Genomic DNA, 14,703 nt, shown 5'->3' on the forward strand with positions numbered 1-14,703 from the left:
TGGGCTTAGGAGATGTTGCATTCTCCGGATCAAGTTCATTCTCATCTCTTCCTCAATCAATGCATTCATTGATCTCCTTGGCAATCTTAAGTGATTGAATCCTAATTCCTTGGCAATTCAATCTCTCTAAGCTTGAACAATTGCCCAATTCCTTGATCTAATTGCTCATGGGAAGAGATAAAGTTTGGCCACTGATTATACCACAATCTTTCATAGATCGAAGTATTGGTAGGATTACATGTCATTATATCCATCCAACCCGCAACCTAATCCGATGTGAGAAAGCATTTCTAGTATGAGCAATTTCTCTTCCGAGACAATTACTCAATTGGATGAAGATCGAAAGCTTTCTAGTACATCAAGAGAAAAGAAAGAAGAAGAAGAATGAAAATTACAATCGATCCATTGAATTACAACAGAGCTCCCTAACCCAATGAAAAGGGATTTAGTTGTTCATAGCTCTGGAAATGGAAATTGAGAATGAAAAATGCATTTAAAAGTAACTGAATTACAGAGAAAGTAAAATATATATAGAGTGTTACAATCTTGGATCCAACCCCAGGTGCCAATCTCCCTTCTAGTTTAAAACTACCCCTATATATACTACTCTTCTGATCTTCAGTTAGCTCTGCAAGTCTCTGGATGTGGGCCTTTAAGCATAGTTGAAGCAGTTACAATCTTAGTTGGCTTAGCTTAGCTTGTAGGAAGAGTTTTGAGTCAGGTACTTTCACGTTACTCAGGCCGTTAGTATGGTTAACACTAAGTGTAAATCCTGGTTTGAAGATGTTAGTGTGGTTAACTGTATGATGAACGGATTATTGATTTGATGGTAAAGAATTCACAATAAATTATCGTTGCTAGTATAGTTTCTAAACCAACAAAGAATCCTTTCATACAAAAATTTGTTTGTCACTAAAGCAAACCCAATAAAATTAAACTGAAGTATTTAAACCTCGGGTCGTCTCTCAAGGAATTGCAGGGAGGTATGTTACTATTGGTTATGGGGTTGTATCTTTTTGGGTTTTGAGTTTAATAAACAAGGAATGTAAATAATAAGAAAATAAACTAACAACTAGAAAAGCTCTTGGCAAGGTATGAGAACTAGACGTCCTATCCTAGTTATCCTTATCAATTGTGATGAGAATTGTCCATTACTCCCACTTAGTTAACCTCTAATTATGAAGGAAAGTCAAGTGGATAAATCAATTTGATTCCTCAAGTCCTAGTAAACTCTTAAGGAAAGACTAGCTTTAGAGGGATCCAAATCAACTAACAACTTTCAATTATCAATCAACAAAGGTGTTTGATAACTCAAGAGTCTTCAATTACTCAACCATAGCTAAGAGGAGGAAAATCTACTCTAAAACCCAACCAAGCATTTTGTCAAACACTTGGAAGGCATAACATAAAAATATAGAAATTAATAAGAGACAATAAAACCTAAACAACCAATTGCAAGGAATCAATAACAACAAATGGGAAAAGAAGTAATAAACATGAAATACCTCAAATTGCATTAAATAGAAAAGTCAAATCTGACATGAGAATTCATAAACTAAAGTGGCAACATAAAATAATCAATAAGGAAAATAAATAAATTAGAATACTAAGACAAATAAAAGTAGAAGAGAAACTAAATTAAACTAAAATAGAAATCTGAAATTGAGAAGAATTAAAGCTAAAAACCTTAAAACCTAGAGAGAGGAGAGAGCCTCCCTCTCCAAAAAACTACATCTAAAACCTAAAATTATGTGAATAAAAGTTGTATGTTTGATTCCTCTACTCTGCAGCATCTAATCTGTGTTTTCGGGCTTGGAACTGGGCCAAAAGGAGCCCAGAAATTGCCCCAGCGTCTTCTGCAAATTATGCATGTGGCGCACGTCATGCGTATGTGTAATGCACACGTTCGCGTCGCTTAACGGCATGGAAACTATGGCAAATTGCATATCATTTTGAAGCCCCAGATGTTAGCTTTCCAACGCAACTGGAACCGCCCCATTTGGACCTCTGTAGCTCAAGTTATGGTCGATTTAGTACGAAGAGGTCAGGCTTGATAGCTTAGCAATTCCTTCAATTTCTTGTATTCCTTCCACTTTTGCATGCTTCCTTTCCATCCTCTAACCCATTCCTACCATATAAACCCTGAAAACACTTAACAAATATATCACGGCATCGAATGGTAATAAGAGAGGATTAATAATTAGCAATTTTAAGGCCAAAGAAGTATGTTTTCAATAAAAGCACAAAATTAGGAAGGAAAATGTAAAACATGCAATTTATATGGATAAGTGTGAGTTTAGTGGATAAAATCCACTCAATTAAGCACAAAATGTACCATGAAATAGTGTTGCATAACTATGCCACTAACGTTTCCAACCCTTTTGAAGCCACGTTAACCCCATCGTTAGTGGCACTAACGTTGCCACTAACGTAGCCTTTCCTAACATTGATAATGTTAATGGTGTTAACTTCACCATTAACGTTAAATCCATCTCTTCCTCCATGTTAATGGCCCACGTTAGTGGTGTTAACATGGCCATTAACGTGGGCATACCATGGCTCGAAGATGTTAGTGGCATTAACTATACCACTAACGTTGCAAACTTCTTCCTCTTCCACATTAGTGGCACTAACGGGGCCACTAACGTGGGCTTTTCTAAACATTCCTAACGTTAGTGGCATTAGCTATGCCACTAACGTTGCCAAGCTCTTTTTACTCCACGTTAGTGTCCACGTTATTGGCACTAACGTGGGCTTATATCTCCTTCGAAGATGTTAGTGGCACTAATTATGCCACTAACGTTGCCAAGCTTCCTTTCTTCCAAGTTAGTGCCCACGTTAGTGGCACTAACGGGGCCACTAACGTGGGCTTATGTATCCTTCGAAGACGTTAGTGGCATTAACTATGCCACTAACGTTGGAAGCCTTCCCCTTCTCCACGTTAATGGGCACGTTAGTCGCACTAACGTGGCCACTAACGTGGCCTTTCACTACTTCTTGTTAGCTGAAACCAAACAAACAAAGTGCATCAAAGTCTTGCTCTTAATCATGAGATGATGCATCATGTATTATATCATTCAATTCTTGCATTATTCTCATGAATTTGTTTAAAATTCACAATGTTTGCTTGAATCAAGGTGTGGATGCATATTCAACCAAATGCTTGCTTATTTCCTAAGAAAATGCATGAAACTAACCTAAAACATACAAAACATGGCTAGTAAAACTAGCCAAGATGCCCTGGCATCAGTGGTTCATCTTGGTAAGAATAGTGAGGTGGTATATATGGAGGTGGTTCTTGTGAGTAATTGTGTTGGAATTGTGGTGGCTTTATGTATGGTTCATATGGCTCATATGGTTGAGGTATACAAGGTTGGCAATATGACGGAGGTGGGTTACAGGAAGGTATTTGGTGGTATGAGGCTTGTGAGTATGATGGTTGAGGGCTATAGTGATGAGAATTCATAGTGAAAAGAGAAAATAAAGATAAAAACTAATAAGAAATAAAGAAAACAAACTCCTAACCACTAGCAAAACCAAGAAATAACCAAAAGAGGAATATTCACAATATGGATATTGATGAGCGGATAATTTATACGCTTTTTGGCATTATTTTTAGTATGTTTTTAGTATATTTTAGTTAATTTTTATTATGTTTTTATTAGTTTTTAAATAAAAATCACATTTCTAGACTTTACTATGAGTTTGTGTGTTTTTCTGTGATTTCAGATATTTTCTGGCTGAAATTGAGGGACCTGAGCAAAAATCTGATTCAGAGGCTGAAAAAAGACTGTAGATGCTGCTGGATTCTAACCTCCCTGCACTCGAAGTAAATTTTATGGAGCTACAGAAGCCCAATTGGCGCGATCTAAATTCCGTTGGAAAGTAGACATCCTGGGCTTTCCAGCAATACATAATAGTCCATACTTTGCCTAAGATTTGATAGCACAAACCGGCGTTCAAAGTTAGCATAGAAATTCTGGCGTCCAAATGCCAGAACTGGCATAAAAGCCAGAGTTAAACGCCCAAACTGGCACAAAAGCTGGCGTTTAACTCCAAGAAAAGTCTCTACACGTGAAAGCTTCAATGCTCAGTCCAAGCACACACCAAGTGGGCTCGGAAGAAGATTTTTGCATTAATTACTTATTTCTGTAACCCTAGGCTACTAGTTTTCTACAAATAGGACCTTTTGCTATTGTATTACACACTTGATCATACTTTTCATCTTGGAACTTGTATGTTCACGCTTTGGGAGGCTGGCCATTCTGCCATGCCTAGACCTTTTGTTCTTATGTATTTTTAACGGTAGAGTTTCTACACACCATAGATTAAGGTGCGGAGCTCTGCTATTCCTCATGAATTAATGCAAAGTACTATTGTTTTTCTATTCAATTCACGCCTACTTCTTCTCTAAGATATACACTTGTTCTTCAACTTGATGAATGTGATGATCCGTGGCACTCATCATCATTCTCACCTATGAACACGTGCCTGACAACCACCTCTGTTCTACTTGCAATAGCTTGAATGTGTATCTCTTGGGTTTCTAATCTAAGATTAGAACCTTCGTGGTATAGGCTAGAATCATTGGCGGTCATTCTTGAGATCCGGAAAGGCTAAACCTTGTCTGTGGTATTCTGAGTAGGATTTGGGAAGGAATAACTGTGATGAGCTTCAAACTCGCGAGTGTTGGGCGTATGACAGACGCAAAAGAATCAATGGATCCTATTCCAACATGATTGAGAACCAACAACTTATTAGCCATGCGGTGACAGCGCATTTGGAATATTTTCACTGAGAGGACGGGAAGTAGCCATTGACAACGGTGATGCCCAACATAAAGCTTACCATGGAAAGGAGTATGAATGATTGGAAGAAGGCAATAGGAAAGTAGAGGTTCAGAAGGAACGAAGCATCTTCATACACTTATCTAAAATTCTCACCAATGAATTACATAAGTATCTCTATCCTATTTTATGTTTTATTCATATTTTAATTATCAATTCTCCATAACCATTTGAATCTGCCTGACTGAGATTTACAAGATGACCATAGCTTGCTTCAAGCCGACAATCTCCGTGGGATCGACCCTTACTCACGTAAGGTTTATTACTTGGACGACCCAGTGCACTTGCTGGTTAGTTGTGCGGAGTTGTAATAAAGAGTTAAGATTACAATTGTGCGTACCAAGTTGTTGGCGCCATTGATGATCACAATTTCGTGCACCAAGTTTTTGGCACCGTTGCCGGGGAGGGAACGAACAACAATTTCGCATTTGTTTCCGGCAACAACAGTGCCAAGTTTTTGGTCCGGCAACTACACCAAGTTTTTGGCGCCGTTGCCGGGGATTGTTCGAGTTTGGATAACTGACGGTTCATCTTGTTGCTTAGATTAGGTAATTTTACTTTATGCTTTAAGCTTTTTACTTTTTATTTTTGAAAATTTTTTTTTCAAAAACACAAAAATATTTCTATTATGTTCTTCAGAGCTTTTAAGAATGGATTCTAGAGTTTCATGATGATTTGTTGAAGTCTGGCTGGCTGTGAAGCCATGTCTAATCTTTTGGACCGAGGTTTCAACTTATCATCACAAGAGCTTGTTGATTTCTATCAATATTGCTATTGAAAGTAATGATCTGTTAAAGCTTGGCTGGCCATTGGCCATGTCTAGTGTTTTGGACCGAAGCTTTCATTGAAAGCTTGGCTGGCTAGTAAGCCATGTCTAATTCCTGGACCGAAGTTTTAGACTAACATTACATGATTCCTGGAATTCTCATTATGAATTTTGAAGTCCTTTTTCTCTTTTTCTACTTAATTTTCGAAAAATTACAAAAAAAAAAATTATAAAATCTTAAAATCAAAAATATTTTATGTTTCTTGTTTGAGTCTAGTGTCTAATTTTAAGTTTGGTGTCAGTTGCATGTCTTTATTCTTCTAATTTTTGAAAATTACATGCATTATGTTCTTCATTGATCTTCAAGTTGTTCTTGATGATTCCAATGCTCTGATCTTTAATTTCTCTTATTTTGTGTCTTTTGTTGTTTCTTACATGCATTTTTTTAATTGTTATAGTCTTTAGTATACAAACTTCTAAGTTTGGTGTCTTGCATGCATTGGTTGTTTAATATTAGTTTTCCATGATTAGTTGCATTTTGATTGTTTCTCATCATTAAAAATTCAATTTTTTTTAAAATTGTGTCTTTTCAAGTCAATAATACAGAGAATTGAAGATTCAGAACATACAGTAGAGGAATTACACAGAAAAAGCTGGGCGTTCAAAATGCCCAGTGAGGAAGGAAAACTAGCATTTAAACGCCAGCCAGGGTACCTGGCTGGGCGTTAAACACCCAAAAAGGTAGCATTTTGGGCGTTAAACGCCAGAATGGATGCCATTCTGGGCGTTTAACGCCAGGAGGACACTAGAGGGAAGATTTAGTTTTTAATTCAAATCTTTTTCAAATTTTCATAATTTTTCAAAATCAAATCTTTTTCAAATCATATCTTTTCAATCATATCCTTTCAAAATCAATTTCTTTCCATTTTTTATTACTATTTTCGAAAATATTTGTTACAATTAATGATTTAATTCAAAATTTTCAAGTTGTTACTTGCCTATTAAGAAAGGATCAAAAGTTTTAATTCTAGAATCATATCTTCTAATTTCTTGTTAGTCAAGTAATCAACTTTAAGTTTAAAACTTTCTCTTTTTAATTTGGTTTTCAATCATATCTTCTCAATCATATCTTTTCAATCACATCTTTTTCAAAATTAATTTTCAATCATATCTTTTTGATTTCTAATTTCAAAATCTTTTTCAAAAATCACTTAATTTCTTTCCCAATCTTAGTTTTCAAAAATCATTTACCAAATTTTCAAAATTTCTTTTAATTATTTCAAAATCTTTTACTTTAATTTCGAAAATTCTTCTCCTCTTCCCAAATCCTTCTATTTAAAGGACTAACACCTCTCCATTATCAACAATTCGAACTCTATCTCCCTTGATAAAGTTTGAATTCTCTCTTCTCTACCTCATCCTTCTATTTTTATTTTCCTCTGACACCTCAAGGAATCTCTATACTGTGATATAGAGGATTCCATATTTTCTTCTTCTCTCTTTTCATATGAGCAGGAGCAAGGACAAGGGCATTCTTGTTGAAGCTGATCCTGAACCTGAAAGGACCTTGAAGAGAAAGCTAAGAGAAGTTAAAGTACAACTCTCTGAAGAGGACCTAACAGAACTTTTCAAACAAGAAGAAGCCATGGCAGCCGAAAACAACAACAATGCCAACAATGCAAGGAAGTTGCTTGGTGACTTTACTGCACCTACTCCTGACTTCTATGGGAGAAGCATCTCAATCCCTGCCATTGGAGCAAACATCTTTGAGCTTAAGCCTCAATTAGTTTCTCTAATGCAACAGAATTGCAAGTTTCATGGACTTCCATTGGAAGATCCTCATCAGTTCTTAGCTGAATTCTTACAAATCTGTGACACTGTCAAGACCAATGGGGTTAATCTCGAGGTCTACAAGCTTATGCTTTTTCCCTTTGCTGTAAGAGACAGAGCTCGAACATGGTTGGATTCACAACCTAAAGAAAGCCTGAACTCTTGGGAAAAGCTAGTCAATGCCTTCTTGGCAAAATTCTTTCCACCTCAAAAATTGAGCAAGCTTAGAGTGGAAGTCCAAATCTTCAGACAGAAGGAAGGTGAATCCCTCTATGAAGCCTGGGAAAGATACAAGCAATTGATCAGAAGGTGTCCTTCTGACATGCTTTCAGAATGGAGCATCATAGGTATTTTCTATGATGGTCTATCTGAACTGTCCAAGATGTCATTAGACAGCTCTGCTGGAGGATCTCTTCATCTGAAGAAGATGCCTGCAGAAGCTCAGAAACTCATTGAAATGTTTGCAAATAACCAATTCATGTATACTTCTAAAAGGAATCCTGTGAATAATGGGACAAATCAGAAGAAAAGAGTTCTTGAGATTGATACTCTGAATGCCATATTGGCTCAGAACAAACTATTGACTTAACAAGTCAATATGATTTCTCAAAGTTTGTTTGGAATGCAAGCAGAAACAGGCAGTACCAAAGAAGCTTCATCTAAAGAAGAAGCTTATGATCCTGAGAACCCAACAATGGAAGAGATGAATTACATGGGAGAACCCTATGGAAGCACCTATAATCCTTCATGGAGAAATCATCCAAACCTCTCATGGAAGGATCAACAGAGGCCTCAACAAGGCTTCAACAACAATAATGGTGGAAGAAATAGGTTTAGCAATAGCAAGCCTTTTCCATCATCTTCTCAGTAACAAACAGAGAATTCTAAGCAGAGCCACTTTGACTTAGCAACTGTAGTCTCTGATTTAATTAAAACCACTCAAAGTTTCATGACTGAAACAAGATCCTCCATTAGAAATTTGGAGGCACAAGTAGGTCAGCTGAGTAAGAAAGTTACTGAACTCCCTCCTAGTACTCTCCCAAGCAATACAGAAGAGAATCCAAAAGGAGAGTGCAAGGCCATCAACCTAGCCCTCACGGCCGAACCTAGAGAGGAGGAAGAGGCAGTGATCTCCACTGAGGAAGACCTCAATGGACGTCCACTGGCCTCCAAGGAGTTTCCTAATGAGGAACCATGGGAATCTGAGGCTCACACTAAGACCATAGAGATTCCATTAAATTTACTTTTGCTATTCATGAGCTCTGATGAGTATTCTTCCTCTGAAGAGGATGAAGATGTTACTGAAGAATAAGTTGCTAAGTACCTTGGAGCATTCATGAAGCTAAATGCCAAGTTATTTCGTGATGAGACTTGGGAGGATGAACCCCCCTTGCTCACCAAAGAACTGGATGACTTGACTAGGCAGAGATTACCTCAAAAGAGACAGGATCCTGAAAAGTTCTCAATACCTTGTACCATAGGCACTATGACCTTTGAGAAGGCTCTGTGTGACCTAGGGTCAAGCATAAACCTCATGCCTCTCTCTGTAATGGAGAAGCTAGGAATCCTTGAGGTACAAGTTACAAGAATCTCACTAGAGATGGCAGACAATTCAAAAAAACAGGCTTATGGACTTGTAGAGGATGTCTTGGTAAAGGTTGAAGCACACTACATGCCTGCTGATTTCATAATCCTAGACACTGGGAAGTGTATGGATGAATCCATCATCCTTGGCATACCCTTCCTAGCCACAGCAAAAGCTGTGATTGATGTTGACAGAGGAGAACTGGTCTTTCAAGTGAATGAGGACTCCCTTGTGTTTAAAGCTCAAGGATCTCCCTCTGTAACCATGGAGAGGAAGCATGAAAAGCTTCTCTTAATGCAGAGTCAAACAAAATCCCCACATTCAAACTCTAAGTTTGGTGTTGGGAGGCCACAACCAAACTCTAAGTTTGGTATTGAGAGGCCATCATCATGCTCTAAGTATCTGTGAGGCTCCATGAAAGCCCACTGTCAAGCTAGTGACATTAAAGAAGCGCTTGTTGGGAGGCAACCCAATTTTACTTATCTATTTTAAATTTCTATTTTCCATTATTATTTTATGTTTTCTATAGGTTGATGATCATGTGAAGTCATAAAAACAATTGAAAAAGCAAAAACAAACTGAAGAACAGAATGAAAAACAGCACACCCTGGAGGAGAAGCCTACTGGCGTTTAAACGCCAGTAAGGGCAGCAGAATGGGCGTTAAACGCCCAATCTGACACCATTCTGGGCGTTTAACGCCAGAAATGGGCACCAGACTGGCGGTTAACGCCAGAAAAGGGCAAGAAGCTGGCGTTAAACGCCAAAATGGGTAGGAACCTGGCGTTTAACGCCAGGATTGGCAGTAGAGGGCGTTTTACACGCCTAATTGGTGCAGGGATGAGAAATCCTTGACGCCTCAGGATCTGTGGACCCCACAGGATCCCTACCAACCTCAACTCACTCTCTCTCTTCTTCACACCTTTTCATAATACTCTTCCCCAAATACCCTTCACCAATCAACTGAATACCTCTTCCCAAAAACCCCTCACCTATCAAATCCTACCCTCTTCTCCATAAACCCTTCACCAATCCACATCCATCCATCATAAACCCCACCTACCTCACCATTCAAATTCAAACCACTTTACCTCCCAAACCCACCCATACATGGCCGAAACTTACCCTCTCCCCACTCCTATATAAACCCATCTTAAGCGTTGCTTTTTGTTTTTCCATAACCATTTATGGCACCTAAGGCCGGAGAAACCTCTAGAAAGAGGAAAGAGAAGGCAAAAGCTTCCACCTCTGAGTCATGGGAGATGGAGAGATTCATCTCAAAAGTGCATCAAGACCACTTCTATGAAGTTGTGGCCAAGAAGAAAGTGATCCCTGAGGTCCCTTTCAAGCTCAAAAAGGGTGAATATCCGGAGATCTGACATGAGATTTGAAGAAGAGGTTGGGAAGTTCTCACCAACCCCATTCAACAAGTCGGAATCTTAATGGTTCAAGAGTTCTATGCCAATGCATGAATCACCAAGAACCATGATCAAAGTGTGAACCCGGATCCAAAGAATTGGCTTACAATGGTTCGGGGGAAATACTTAGATTTCAGTCTGAAAAATATAAGGTTGGCATTCAACTTGCCAATGCAAGGAGATGCACACCCCTACACTAGAAGGGTCAACTTTGATCAAAGGTTGGACCAAGTCCTCATAGACATTTGTGAAGAGGGCGCTCAATGGAAAAGAGATTCAAGAGGGAATCCGGTTCAACTAAGAAGGTATGACCTCAAACCCATGGCTAGGGGATGGTTGGAGTTCATCCAACACTCAATCATTTCCACTAGCAACCGGTCTGAAGTTACTATAGACCGGGCTATCATGATCCATAGCATCATGATTGGAGAGGAAGTAGAAGTTCATGAGGTTATATCCCTAGAACTCTACAAGGTGGCGAACAAGTCCTCTACTTTGTCAAGGTTAGCCTTCCCTCATCTTATTTGTCACCTTTGCAATTCAGCTGGAATTGACATAGAGAAAGACACCCTCATTGATGAGGACAAGCCCATCACTAAGAAAAGGATGGAGCAAACAAGAGATCTCACTCATGGACAAGAGCATGAGGAATTCCTCATCATGAAATCCCTGAGATGCCTCAAGGGATGCATTTTCCTCCACAAAATTATTGGGAGTAAATTAACGCCTCCCTAGGAGAATTAAGTTCCAATATGGGACAACTAAGGGTGGAGCACCAAGAGCATTCCATCCTCCTTCATGAAATTAGAGAAGATCAAAGAATCATGAGAGAGGAGCAACAAAGGCAAGGAAGAGACATTGAGGAGCTCAAGCACTCCATAAGATCTTTAAGAGGAAGAACTAGCCGCCATCACTAAGGTGGACCCGTTCTTTAATATCCTTGTTCTTTATTTTCTATTTTTTGAATTTTTATGCTTTATGTTTATTTATGTTTGTGTCTTATTACATGATCACTAGTGTCTAAGTGTCTATGCCTTAAAGCTATGAAAATTAATCCATCACCTTTCTTAAATGAAAAATGTTTTTAATTGAAAAAGAAAAAGAAGTGCATGAATTTCGAATTTTAAAACAATTTAATTATTTTGATGTGGTGGCAATACTTTTGTTTTTCTGAATGAATGCTTGAACAGTGCATATTTTTGAATTTGATTGTTTATGAATGTTAAAATTATTAGCTCTTGAAAGAATGATGGAAAAGGAGAAATGTTATTGATGATCTGAAAAATCATAAAAATGATTCTTGAAGCAAGAAAAAGCAGTGAAAAGCTTGCGAAAAAAAAAGAAGAAAAAAATTGGCAAAAAAAAGAGAGAAAAAGAAAGAAAAAGAAAGAGCAAGCAGAAAAAGCCAATAGCCCTTTAAACCAAAAGGCAAGGGTGAAATAAAAAAGGATCCAAGGCTTTGAGTATCAGTGGATAGGAGGGCCCACAGGAATAAAATCCTGGCCTAAGCGGCTAAGCCAAGCTGTCCCTAACCATGTGCTTGTGGTGTGAAGATGTCAAGTGAAAACTTGAGACTGAGCGGTTAAAGTCGTGGTCCAAAAGCAAAAAGAGTGTGCTTAAGAGCTCTGGACACCTCTAATTAGGGACTCTAGCAAAACTGAGTCACAATCTGAAAAGGTTCATCCAGTTATGTGTCTGTGGCATTTATGTATCCGGTGGTAATACTGGAAAACAAAATGCTTTGAGTCACGGCCAAGACTCATAAAGTAGCTGTGTTCAAGAATCAACATACTGAACTAGGAGAATCAATAACACCATCTGAATTCTGAGTTCCTATAGATGCCAATCATTCTGAATTTCAAAAGGATAAAGTGAGATGCCAAAACTGTTTAGAAGCAAAAAGCTAAAAGCCCCGCTCATCTAATTAAGACTGATCTTCATAGATGTTTTTGGAATTCATTGTATATTCTATTCTTTTTATCCTATTTGATTTTTAGTTTCTTGGGGCAAGCAACAATTTAAGTTTGGTGTTGTGATGAGCGGATAATTTATACGCTTTTTGGCATTGTTTTTAGTATATTTTAGTTAATTTTTATTATGTTTTTATTAGTTTTTAAATAAAAATCATATTTCTGGAATTTACTATGAGGTTGTGTGTTTTTCTGTGATTTCAATTATTTTCTGGCTGAAATTGAGGGAGCTGAGCAAAAATCTGATTCAGAGGCTGAAAAAGGACTGCAGATGTTGTTGGATTCTGACCTCCCTGCACTCGAAGTGGATTTTCTGGAGCTACAGAAGTCCAATTGGCGCGCCTCAATTGCGTTGAAAAGTAGACATCCTGGGCTTTCCAGCAATATATAATAGTCTATACTTTTCCCAAGATTTGATGGCCCAAACTGGCGTTCAAAGTCAGCATAGAAATTCTGGCGTCAAAACGCCAGAACTGGCATAAAAGCTGGAGTTAAACGCCCAAACTGGCACAAAAGCTGGCGTTTAACTCCAAGAAAAGTCTCTACATGTGAAAGCTTCAATGCTCAGCCTAAGCACACACCAAGTGGGCCCGGAAGAAGATTTCTGCATTAATTACTTATTTTTGTAACCGTAGGCTACTAGTTTTCTACAAATAGGACCTTTTGCTATTGCATTACACACTTGATCATACTTTTCATCTTGGAACTTGTATGTTCACGCTTTGGGAGGCTGGCCATTCGGCCATGCCTAGACCTTTTGTTCTTATGTATATTCAACGGTAGAGTTTTTACACACCATAGATTAAGGTGCAGAGGTCTGCTGCTCCTCATGAATTAATGCAAAGTACTATTGTTTTTCTATTCAATTCACGCCTACTTCTTCTCTAAGATATACACTCGTTCTTCAACTTGATGAATGTGATGATCCGTGACACTCATCATCATTCTCACCTATAAACACGTGCCTGACAACCACCTCTGTTCTACTTGCAATAGCTTGAATGTGTATCTCTTGGGTTTCTAATCTAAGATTAGAACCTTCGTGGTATAGGCTAGAATCATTGGCGGTCATTCTTGAGATCCGGAAAGTCTAAACCTTGTCTGTGGTATTCCGAGTAGGATCTGAGAAGGGATGACTGTGACGAGCTTCAAACTCGCAAGTGTTTGGCGTGTAATAGACGCAAAAGGATCAATGGATCCTATTCCAACATGATCGAGAACCAACAGCTGATTAGCCGTGCGGTGACAGCGCATTTGGAACATTTTCACTAAGAGGACGGGAAGTAGCCATTGACAACGGTGATGCCCAACATAAAGCTTGCCATGGAAAGGAGTATGAATGATTGGAAGAAGGCAATAGGAAAGCATAGGTTCAGAAGGAACAAAGCATCTTCATACGCTTATCTGAAATTCTCACCAATGAATTACATAAGTATCTCTATCCTATTTTATGTTTTATTCATCTTTTAATTATCAATTCTCCATAACCATTTGAATCCGCCTGACTGAGATTTACAAGATGACCATAGCTTGCTTCAAGCCGACAATCTCCGTGGGATCGACCCTTACTCACGTAAGGTTTATTACTTGGACGACCCAGTACACTTGCTAGTTAGTTGTGCGGAGTTGTGATAAAGAGTTGAGATTACAATTGTGCGTACCAAGTTGTTGGCGCCATTGATGATCACAATTTCGTGCACCAAATATATTCACAATAGCCAATAATATAACACCATTGCAATTTCCCGGAAACGGCGCCAAAAATTTGAAAGAAGATTACCGTTGGTCTAGAAATTCCTTCTCGGTAAGAGAAATAACCTCGTTGCAAGTATAGTTCCAAACCAACAGATAACACTCAATTAGAGTTTAATTTTGTTTGTCACAAGTGCAAACCAATAAAAATACCAAGAGTATTAGTTCTCGGGTCGTCTCTCAAAGGAATTGCAGTGAGGTATACGTGTTATTGGTTATGAGGTTCAAGGGGGTTTGCATATGAGAAACTACAATATAAATAACAAGAAATTAAAATGACAATAAAAGTAAATCAAACATTAAAGATAACAACTACTAAAAAGAGACATTCATGGCAAGGATTGAGAATCTAGGTTTTCTATCCTAGTCATTAATCATAACACAATACTTAACAAAAGGTAAAGCCTATTAGGTTATCTTCACATTAGAAGAAAGTTAAATATGCCTAGTTAATCCCAATCCATAAGTAATGTTAATGGATACAAGACTAACTAATCACTTTAGATCACCAATCTAAATTAGGTATTAATGACTCAA

At 38.1% G+C, this 14,703-nt stretch overlaps 1 non-coding gene across 1 annotated transcript; it reads right to left on the reverse strand.

Annotated features, from left to right (window-relative positions):
- Positions 1-7,663: 7,663 nt before the first annotated feature.
- On the reverse strand, positions 7,664-7,771 carry LOC148577291 (small nucleolar RNA R71). Its single transcript, XR_015903636.1, has one exon. It is a non-coding gene; the product is annotated as a small nucleolar RNA R71 (small nucleolar RNA).
- Between the last annotated feature and the right edge of the window lie 6,932 nt (positions 7,772-14,703).

Source organism: Arachis ipaensis, chromosome B1 (assembly GCF_059453495.1).
Source record: "Arachis ipaensis isolate K30076 ecotype BB chromosome B1, ASM5945349v1, whole genome shotgun sequence".
Classification (NCBI taxonomy): Eukaryota; Viridiplantae; Streptophyta; class Magnoliopsida; order Fabales; family Fabaceae; genus Arachis; species Arachis ipaensis.